Source organism: Lissotriton helveticus, chromosome 4_1 (assembly GCF_964261635.1).
Source record: "Lissotriton helveticus chromosome 4_1, aLisHel1.1, whole genome shotgun sequence".
NCBI lineage: Eukaryota > Metazoa > Chordata > Amphibia > Caudata > Salamandridae > Lissotriton > Lissotriton helveticus.
In genome coordinates this window covers 798,730,061-798,740,795 of record NC_136063.1, presented here as the reverse complement: position 1 = coordinate 798,740,795, position 10,735 = coordinate 798,730,061, and positions in this window count along the sequence as shown.

The following is a 10,735-nucleotide window of genomic DNA, read 5'->3' as shown; positions in this document are numbered from 1 at the left end:
AGCTCGATAATCCATTAAAGCGCTCCAGCGTGGAGTCTGCCTTGTCACCAGGAAGGCGACAACCGTCAAAGGGCATGTCCAGCAAGGTTGCTTGAACAGCCCCCCCGAAAAGCCAAATGTCCTCAACCAGGTGTAGCATTGAAGGGCTACCGACGTGGCAATTGTTCTGCCCTGTGAGTCGGTGTTATCCAGTCCACAGCGAATTGTGAATTTTGTTGCGTCTCTCCCATCTGCCACGGCTTGGGAGAGAATAGCCCATGCCTCCTCCGGGCACTGAGGGAGCACTTGCGCAATCATATCCCAGATTGTATAGGATTATCGGCCCAGGAGGCACCCGGTATTCACGGTCCGCTGTGCCAAGCTGGAGGAAGAGAACATGTGCTTCCCAAGAGGATCCAGCTTCTTTAATTTCCTGTCTGGAGGAGCAGAAGGGAATGCACCCTTGGAAGAAGAAGCTTGACCACCAAGTTCGCAGGAGAAGGGTGTTGGGTGAGGAAAATGGATCGCCCGGAGCCGGGCTGCGGGTAATCATCTGTTCAACAGGAGCCCCTGTGCTGGGCTTGGACCAAGTGCCCAGAAGGACGTCCGTGAGGGCTACATTGAAGGGTAAGAGGGTTTCTGAGGAAGTTGCCACCGGTTGAAGCACCTCTGTCAGGAGCTTAGTCCTGACTGCCACTGTAGGGAGCTCCAGGCCCAAAGCCTTGGCTGCCCTACATATCACCACAGCAAAGGATGCTCCCTCTTCCGTAGCCAGGGTAGGGGGAGAAAGCATGCCTAGGTCTGGCGAAGTGTCCAGACCATTGGCGTCACCCAATTTCTCTCTCCAGTCCGGTTCTTTCAGCTTGGCTGCCAAAGGGTCTAGCGATCCCTCCCAGTCCACATCACCACCATCAGGGCGATAGAGAACACCTGGGATGAACCAGGGTACGAAAGTACCCTCCGGCGTCAGATCCGACATCGGCCGATGTCAGTCCGGCTATGGATCCATCTTGGGGGTGAGGATGGAAACAGTGTAGGCCAGGGGCGTGGTCGACACTGGGGGCGTGGTCACTGGGATCAGCTTCGGGAAAGGTTGAGTAAGGAGGACCGGCACCGATCCGGATCCAAGCCTGGATCCACAGGGGTCCTCCGGTGCCAGTGCCGGAGCCACCGGCATTGTAGGCCCAGAGCCCCCGACCGACTCCTTGGGGCCCGAAGGTGCGAAAGCGTAGTCTGGCTGCCCAAGATGCGGTGGAGGGCTTCATAGAATGTATGAAGCTAGGCAGGGGACGCCCAAAATCCCGGAAACGTGGAAGGCGCTGAGTCGTCCCCGAATCAGGCACCGGAGACGGAGCCTTGAAGCTCCGTCTGGGTCCCGCGTTGCATCAGCCAACCGATGGGGAGAAAGTGAAGAGCGACAGTGCTTCTTCGCCTTCTTCTTGTGCTCCGACTTGCCCAAGGAGTGCGAAGACATGGACGAGGTGTGGTGGCTCCCCGGTCTCAAGACCTTCCCCTCGAGCTAAAATGGGAACGACGAGGAGCCGACTGCCGGGCCTCCAAAAGCTTTCGGGACCGCTCCCCCAAAGACTTAAGATTCATGGCCCAGCAGTCAGAGCAAGACTTTGGGTCGTGGTCGCGCTCCAGACACCAGAGGCAAACGAGTTGCGAGTCTGTCACAGACATCGGCTTGTGACATACCTCGCAGGGCATGAAGACAATGTAACATCCCTCGAGCACTAGGAGTCGATGAGTCAAAAAAAGAAGTCGACAAAAGTTGAAAAAAGGTTTTGTCACAAAGTGACTAAAGGGCAAGCTCTTTCCGGATCTGCACTACACTAGCGAGGAAAAAGAAGGAACTGACGTTAGCACACAGACGTAGCATCCAAGTAGGCATCGTGACGTCATCCCTTACGACCACAATGCCGACCACGGACACAGAGTCGACCAACGTCACCTACCGATGCGCAGGGGTACTGCTAAGGAAAAAAATTCTCCGGATCCAGTCTGAAGCCTCGGAGCAATTCTAAAAGTAAGGAATTCATAACTAACTGTCTCTTTCAGGTCCTTACTTTGGTATAGTATATACAGAGCCAGCTTCCTACACCTGCCATATGTAACAACTCTAAAAAAGAGGTGTACGTATCAACAATAACTGATCTGCCGGCAGGGAACGCACAGCGTGGCAAAGCTGGGGGTAGCAAAACCTTTGCGAAAATCACCTAACACAAAACCAGCCTGTGCACCATCAGAATCCAATGAAAAGTGCACTGTGACAAAAATAAGTGAAAAGGTTGGTAACTTGAAGGGAACCTTGGTCAAGCCAGAAACATAGACTTAAGAAAAGATTCCAAAACTCCACTGAAGTGGAAACTCGAGTAGCCAAAAAGATTAAGCATACTCTGCATAAAAGCCCCACAAAGGGCCTAAACAAAATATCAGTCATAGAGATATTGAAACTCAAAAGTAATGCATACCAGCATACTGAAATGCTTCCAAATGAGCAGGTCACATAAGAAAACTTCCTAACCAGAAGAAAATGTCACAAGCAAACAACCTCCTCGAGCATGAAGCCCATGATCAGAGAAAAAAAGGGAGGGAAATACCTATCCTGGTACATTACAACCTGTTAAAGACAGTATTGAAGAACAAGGTACTGACCTTCTGTAATACTTTTTCCGGTGGATATAGTATCTGCCTGTTGATTCCTCACCTTTTGAATTACCCCATGCGCAGCATTCCATAGAAACTTTTTCCACAGCTCTCCCACATCGATGAGGACATCACAATGTCATGGGTCTGCTCGCGACTCCACATTATGTCATCGGAGCCATAAGAAGAACTTGTTGGAGTGCTGACATCAGTTCCACCCATTTTTTACATGTCTTCGAGGTGAGCGGGTGAACAAATAACATTTCGCAAGTATACACAGTATAGTATGAGTTACTTACCTTCGGTAACAATGTATCTGGTAGAGACGATTCTATCCGCAGATTCCTTAATGTAGAATTATCCCTAGGAGTTAGACAGGATCCAGAAAACTTTTTGCCACAGCACCCCCGCGCGCCGGGGGGACGGCATCACGCGACTCCGCCCAGACGTTGTCCGCGTACGTGACGTCAGCGAGGTCACATAAGCCCCACCCCGGCACACCTTCGTCAGCTTTCTTCAGAGAACTTTTCCGCGCTACAACGCGGAGCCAGCAGGCCAAACTGTGAGAGTATAGGAACAGTGTGTGTAAAAGAAACAGTGGAAAAAGGAATGGTGAGGAACAACACCATAAAGATCAGTGCCAGGCACTGCAGTACCAAAATGCAGGGAAAAGAATAAAGAACAGAGCTCAGCACTGAGCAGCAACCCTGCCAGTACAGAGATAGCCCCCCTTGTAGACAAAGAACGTATGTAAAAAATGTCATGATAACATGTAACAGGACTATAACTCCAACCACAACAATGAAGGGGAACCAGTCCGGGAGAAAGCAGGAATGGCAAAACTCCAAGACAGCCCCATCACAGAGTGTGACAACCCTCATAAGAAACAAAGGGCAGAGGCACAGCAACAAGACCCCAGCCTAGAGGATAGCAGAGGGCCCAGAACTCTAGTAATAAAGGGGAAGGCGGGTGGAGAGTAGGCCCCAACCTGGAGCTACCAGGCTTGGTCTTCTGCACTCTCCTCCCTGTGGGCGGCTGTGTCTTCTATGAGTACATTCTTTCCGTCTTTCTGTCAGGATGTTCGTCCTGTTTATTTGTTCCCTTTCTTTTTGGCATATTGGGGATAGGTTTATAGGTACTTCGGTGCCCTTATGCTCTGGTACAACCAGAGCCCTGATGGAGAACCTCCAGAAGATGATACGCTGGGAAATGGGCAGCTGGATCACCCATGCGCGTGGTGGAGGAAGGAAGGGCCAGGTCTGGAAAGGAGGAAGAGGAACCAAGGAGTGTGGGACCTGTGGCGGCTCCGGTGAAGACCGAGGCGAGGAGCCGTCCTTACGACAACGTTGGGGGGAAAAAGCCACGACGCGATGGCCCGTCTCCAGCGAGGATGACACCAGCAAGCGTTGAACCTCTGGAGAGGAGGCATCCGAGCTTGTCAACGGCCCGACGTCGGCCTGGCGCCATAGAGTCCGCAATGTGAGGCAGGACGTTGTCCGACGCCAGGGAAGATGCTGGAATGACCTCCGCCACAGCGTTCGGCGCAGGAGACCGGGGCCGGGCCGGAGCAAGGGCGGCGAGGGAACGGCGCCAGAAAGGAATCGACGCGACCTCCGACGAGGCAACTGCCTGTGTGGAGGGGTAAGAGGGACCCGGGGAAGGACGAGGGGTCCCCCAGCAACCTCGGCCCGTGACTGGACGAGAAGGGCTCTCCGCCAGCACCTGTGGTGCCACCAGGGCCAGCAGCGGCCGGTACCTCTGCCTCGGACAAGGCCACCACCTGTCCCAAGGACCGAGTGGGGCTCAGGGGTGCGACCAGAGTCAAGGGCGACCTCCTGCGACACCACAGGGACTCCAGCTGGAGTTTGCGCCAAGCAGAGGCACCGTGGGCCGAAGTAGGGACCCCCGAAAGGCCGCCCCTCAACGGCACCACATCCTCCGAACCTGGATCCGAACCAGCCGGCGCCGGAGCTGCCGACAGCGCCACAGAGGGCCCCGCACACTGTAAGGGATCCACTGACGTCCCAGGAGGGGAAGGAGGAGAAGCCAGCGAGGCCTGCAAAGCCGCCGCATATGTCTCCATCTGGGCTCTAGTCGCCCCCACACACTGGGAAACGGAGGATAGGGGGACGACACGCGGGGTCGCACCACCCACGGAGAGTCCGCGCCCCCAAGAGACCGAGAACCGGTCTTCCGGGACAAACTGCAACACTTACCGACAGGTGAGCGACGCTCTTGCAACCTAGGAGAGGGACGATGTCTGAGACGGAGGCGATTGTTCCGAAAATCCTCTGCAGGTGCTGGGCGTGGTGATGACGCTCACCTGGACATGGGAGCTGAGAAGTTTCATCCGTCGCTCCTGCCTGGACTTCGGTTTCACTGCCGGCACGCCTCACAATCAGTGGACTCGTGGTATTCTACCAAACACCACATGCAGATGAGGTGAGGATCCAACGCAGACATCTGGCGCGCACAAGACGAGCACGTCTTAAAGTCCGAAGGCATTCGCACACTGTTCCCACACACAACGCAATAAGCGAAAGGGAAAGGCCTGAACAGGCCCAGAGCATGATCCGGATTCGCGTTGCACAAGGAAAAGGAAAAAACTGACGTAGGCACGCCTGGGTGGGGCTTATGTGACCTCGCTGATGTCCCTTACACGGACAACGCCTGGGCGGAGTCACGTGATGCCGTTTCCCCGGCGCGCGGGGATGCTGTGGCAAAATGTTTTCCGGATTCAGTCTCACGCCTGGAGATAATTCTATGTTAAGGAATCTGCGACTAGTAGTCTCCATCACATCAATATATACACAGTATATGATTTAAGGAAGAAACAAAATGGAAATTCTAAAATATAGACATTTCCAAGCTACAAGCATCATATCAGTGCAAATGACAATGAAATACAAGAATGCAATGTCCAAAAATCTTTGTGGTATAAGAAGGTAGACAACAGAGAGGCAGGTGCGTCAGTGAGGAATCCACAGGCAGATACTGCATTCACCAGAAAAAGTGTCACCGAAGGTAAGTAACTAGTGCTTCTGATGGATACATCTGGCTGTGGATCCCTCACCTTTTAAACTGAATCCCCAAGTAGTCCGTCTACCAAAGGAAGGTGTTCACCTACCTACACCAACAAATCCTGCAGCACAGATGTGCCAAGTGGCCGCCCCTCCTCACCTCTGAATCCAAGCAATAATGCTTCGGGAAAGCGTGGAGGGAGGCCCAAGCTGCCGCCTTACAGATATCTACATCAGGGACACCTCTAGCCAAAGACGAAGAAGAAGACTTGGCTCTAGTAGAATGAGCTCTAATACCGTCAGGCGGCTCCTTCTTGGCTAAAGTGTAGCAGATGTTGATGCACAAGATGATCCACCTGGAAAGCGTCTGGTTGTGGACAGCTTTGCCCTTCATTCTTCCCATGTAACCAATGATGAACTGGTCGTTCAGCCTTAAGTCCTTGGTTCTGTCCAGGTAGAAGCTGACCGCCCTGCTAGGTTCCAGGCGGTGAAGCCTCTCCTCCTCCTAGGAAGGGTGAGGGGGAGGAAAGAAAGTAGGTGAGGTGATAGACTGCCCTAAATTAAAAGGAGTAACCACTTTAGGCAGGAAAGCAGCTCTGGTCCTGAGAACCATCTTATCTGCATAGATGGTGGTAAATGGAGGTTCAGAACTAAGAGTCTGAAGCTGACTTACCCTCTTGGCAGAAGTAATAGCAATCAGAAAAACAGTTTTGAATATAAGAAGCCTCAACAGACAACTATTAAGAGGTTTGAAGGGAGATCCCATCAGGAAAGTAACGATATATGTGTAAGAAACATTAGTTATAGAGCCTTACCTTAGAATTACCCCCATGCGTCAGACTGGATCCAGAAACTTTTTCGCCAGCAGTACGTCTGCTCTTCGGAAGGTGGAGTCGGTCGGCTCTGCGTTCGTCATTGGAGTTGTGTCGCCGGGATGAAGTGGTGGTAGCTACTTAGACGCCACCCTCGCGCACTGACGTCAGTTCTATAAACGACTTTCCGCGACAGAAACGCAGAGCCATGCAAGACACTGACCATTGGTGCATAAAACTAGGGCCCTGAAAAGATAACCTTAACCCTAGTAATCAGTTCACAGAACGGGGAGGAAGGGTGGGGCGGTAAGGAATCTATAACTAACTAATGTTACTTACAGACTTATCGTTACCGAAGGTAAGTAACTTGTTTGTCTGAAAGAAACATGTTAGTTATAGATTCCTTACCTTAGAATAGATACCCCAGCAATACCAACCCCGAAGGTGGGTCTGCGAACCAAGATCACACCAAGAAGTCCCGGAGAACAGAACAGCCAAAGAAGCAATATTTCTAGACTTGACCGTCAAGGCAGTAGTTTTTCGTAAAAGTGTGCAACGAAGCCCACGTAGCTGCCTGACAGATGTCATTCAGAGGAACGCCTCATCCCAGAGCAGTAGTAGCTGCCGTCGCCGTGGTCGAATGGGCGTGCAGCCCAACTGGGGGCTCCTTTTTTGCCAAAGAATAACAGGTTTTGATACACAAAACGACCCATCGGGAGATAGACCGCTTGTGTACGGGCCAACCTTTCTTGGTTCCCACGTACCCAACAAATAGCTTGTCATCCACCCAGAACTGTTAGGTGCGATCCAGGTAAAAGGAAAGCGCATGTTTTGGGCCCAGACGGTGGAGCCTCTCTTCCTCCTTTGAAGGATGCAGAGGCGGAATGAAGGTGGGCGAAGTGATGGTCTGCCCGATGTGAAAGGCAGTGACAACCTTGGGCAAAAAGGAGGGACGAGTCTTAAGGACAACTTTTTCTGGCAGCACATATAGAAAAGGAGACTTTGAAGAAAGCGCCTGGAGCTCACTCACTGGTCTGGCAGATGTGATGGCCACCAGGAATGCAGTTTTGAGAGTTAAAAGCCTCAAAGGACAGTTGTGAAGCGGCTCAAAGGAAGCACACATTAAATAAGTTAATACCAGGTTCAAGTCTCACTGAGGCATAATGAAGGGAACAGGAGGAAAGAGATGAGTTGTGCCTTTCAAGAAGCAATTTATAACCGGGTGTAGTGTAGTTCCTATATTCCCAATAGGCTCTGCGCACTGGAATAATATATCCTATAGATTAGACGTAGGACTGAGGTTGACTAGGTCTCTATCGAATATACTTAACTTAATAGTGAGTGCCAACTAGCTCAGAGGTCACTAGAAACTTTCTCGAATTCACAAGAAGGGATTCGTTTCTGACAACCGCATAAACATGACAACTTTGTTTCCCAAGAATAAGAAATGTATCTCTAGTCGCGGAAACAATAGATAAGTATTTAACTCAGTCAATCGTGCATGCTTCGTTTCAACTGAGTTTGTAGAGAAATAGAGAGACGTACGTTTTCAATGAAAAGGTTTATTGAACAGTCTTCTTTCTCATACAAGAGAAGTGAACTGCTACAATCGTTAAACAGACTGCAAAGTATAAAGCGTACAGCGAGAATAGTATTATAAAATAATACTGTGGGAGCATTGTATGGTTTCTAAGCCATATACAAATACATACATATATAACTGACTAAAAATACTCAACTGGTGCTTCTAAATACGCCTACCCCAATTTACCTAACCTAAGTCTAGTACGCGGAAAGAAGTAATTATTGTGTAGCATAGATTTGAGTTGTTTTTGGCAAGAATCTACCAAATGTTTCTCTAGGTTCTAATCAGCTCCATACCTTGGTTTAGAATGAAGAAGATCTGGTATCTCCGTCTCAGGACTATTTCCCAACACCCCGCAAGGGGAGCTTGGAAACACTGGAGCTGGACTCTCGGCGAGAGAAAAGCAGCCTCTTGATCAGTGCGTCAGCTGGAGGGTCGGCTTCCTTCGGCACTTGCTGTAGCGAGCTGCGTCAGGCAAGTAGATAGTCGAGCTGCTCCGAACCACCGTAATTTGCTATAGCAAGTGAAGGTATATTTATACCTTGAAGGTGTTTAGGAATGCTATAGATTGACCTAAAGTCGGGCATAATAACGTCAGGAAAGAACCCCTAGGGAATAGTTCTTTGCAAAGTACATATGTTCTTGGACAAATCAATATTCAAGCAAGGGGAAGTTCCCTAACCGCTTAAGCCGATTTTCCAAGAAACCGTTGTGACGTTTGGTACGGGTGGAAGTAGCCATGCCGGTATTTGGTCTGTATGGGCTATGTCTAAATAAGGGATTGATTTATATGCCTATATAAGGGTAATGTGAATTGTACCTATATAAGGGCATGAATCGGGAAAATTCACTCAGAGTTCTAAACGCTACACTACACGGGGACTTGAAAAGGGAAGGCTGATCTGGAAGCCGATGGAAGGCAGAGATGGCCGAGAGATAGCCCTTGATAGTGCCCAGAGCAGAGCCCTGCTGGGCCAAGGAAAGAAGGAACAGAAGAACCTCGGAAAGAGGGGCAGAAAGGGGATCCACAGACTAATCTGTGCACCATGCCACAAACTTGTTCCAGGTGTATACCGTTTTTGTGGAGGGACGCCTGGCTGCCAAAATGACATCACAGACTTCGGTAGGGAGATCGAAAGCTGTCAACTGTTGCCGCTCAATCTCCACTCATGAAGGTGGAGGCTGGACAGGTTCGGGTGAAGGACCGTCCCCTGCTGCTGCGACAGAAGATCCTCCCGAAGAGGCAGTCAGATCGAAAGATCGATTGCCATATTGAGTAGCTCGGGATACCCATAGCTTCGTGCCAAATCTAAAACCACAAGAATGACTTGGGCCCGGTCGCGCCGCTTCTTCTTCAGCACTCTGGGCAGAAGTGGTATAGGCGAAAAGGCGTACAATAGACTGCAGCTCCACTCGAGATGAAAAGCGTCTCCGAGCGAGTGCAGCCTTGGAAATTTCAACGCACAGAACTGATGACATTGCGCGTTATCTTCGGTGGCGAATAGATCTAACCAAGGCTCATCCCACTGCAGAAAGAGACCTTGCGCCACGTCTGAGTTCAGACGCCATTTGTGATCCATCATGCACCGGCGGCTGAGTTTGTCCGCCCTGGCGTTCAGAGAACCTGCCAGGTGTTGAACCACCAAGGTAATGCCTTGATGTTCCAGTCATGTCCAGAGGCGCAGAGCCTCCTGACATAGGATCCACAACCCCACCCCACCCTGTTTGTTGCAGTACCACATGGCGGTGGTGTTGCCCGTGAAGACCTGCACTACACTCCTCCGGCGGGAAGGAATGCTTTCAGTGCAAGCCGGATCGCCCGAAGCTCCAAAAGGTTGATATGGAGCCGGGACTCCGCCGGAGACCAGAGGCCTCTGATCTCTGCCTCTCCCAAGTGGTCTCCCCATCCCAGGAGGGATGCATCCATCACCACTGTGTGCTCTAGTTGGGGAAGGGAGAGGGATCTGCCACATACCCAATCGCGATTCGTGAGCCACCACTGCAAGTGGCGTGCAGTGCCCTCCAAGATCTGGATGTGACCGGACAGGTTCCCCTGATGCTGTGCCCACTGGAACTTCAGGTCCCACTGCAGAGCCCGCATATGCCATCTGGCATGTTGTACCAGCAGGATGCAGGAGTCCATCAGGCCCAGGAGCCAGAGGGTAATCCTGTCTGAAACCCGGGATAGAGGCTGAAAGATCGGATTCATAGCCTGAATATCCCGGACTCGCTGCTCGGGAGGATAGACTCGAAACAGCGTTGAATCCAGAACCGCTTCGATGAAGGGGAGCTTCTGAGAGGGACTCAGGTGCGACTTCGGCACATTGATGGAAAACCCCAGCAAGTGAAGGAGGTCGGCTGTAGTCTGAAGTAGGTGACGACTGCCTGGGGCGAGCCCTCCTTCAACAACCAGTGCTCGAGGTAGGGGAAGACTGACACCCCTGACCTGCGCAGATGAGCTGCGCAAACCGCCATCACTTTCGTGAACACCGGAGGGGCACTGGTAAGGCCGAAGGGGAGCACAGCAAACTGAAAATGCTCCTGGTCTACCGTGAACGGCAGGTAACGCCGGTGGGCCGGCAGGACAGGAATGTGAAAATATGCATCCTGCAAGTCCAACGCTACCATCCAGTCTCCAGGGTGGAGGGCAGCCAAGACCTGAGCCAGAGTCAACATCTTTAACTTCTTCT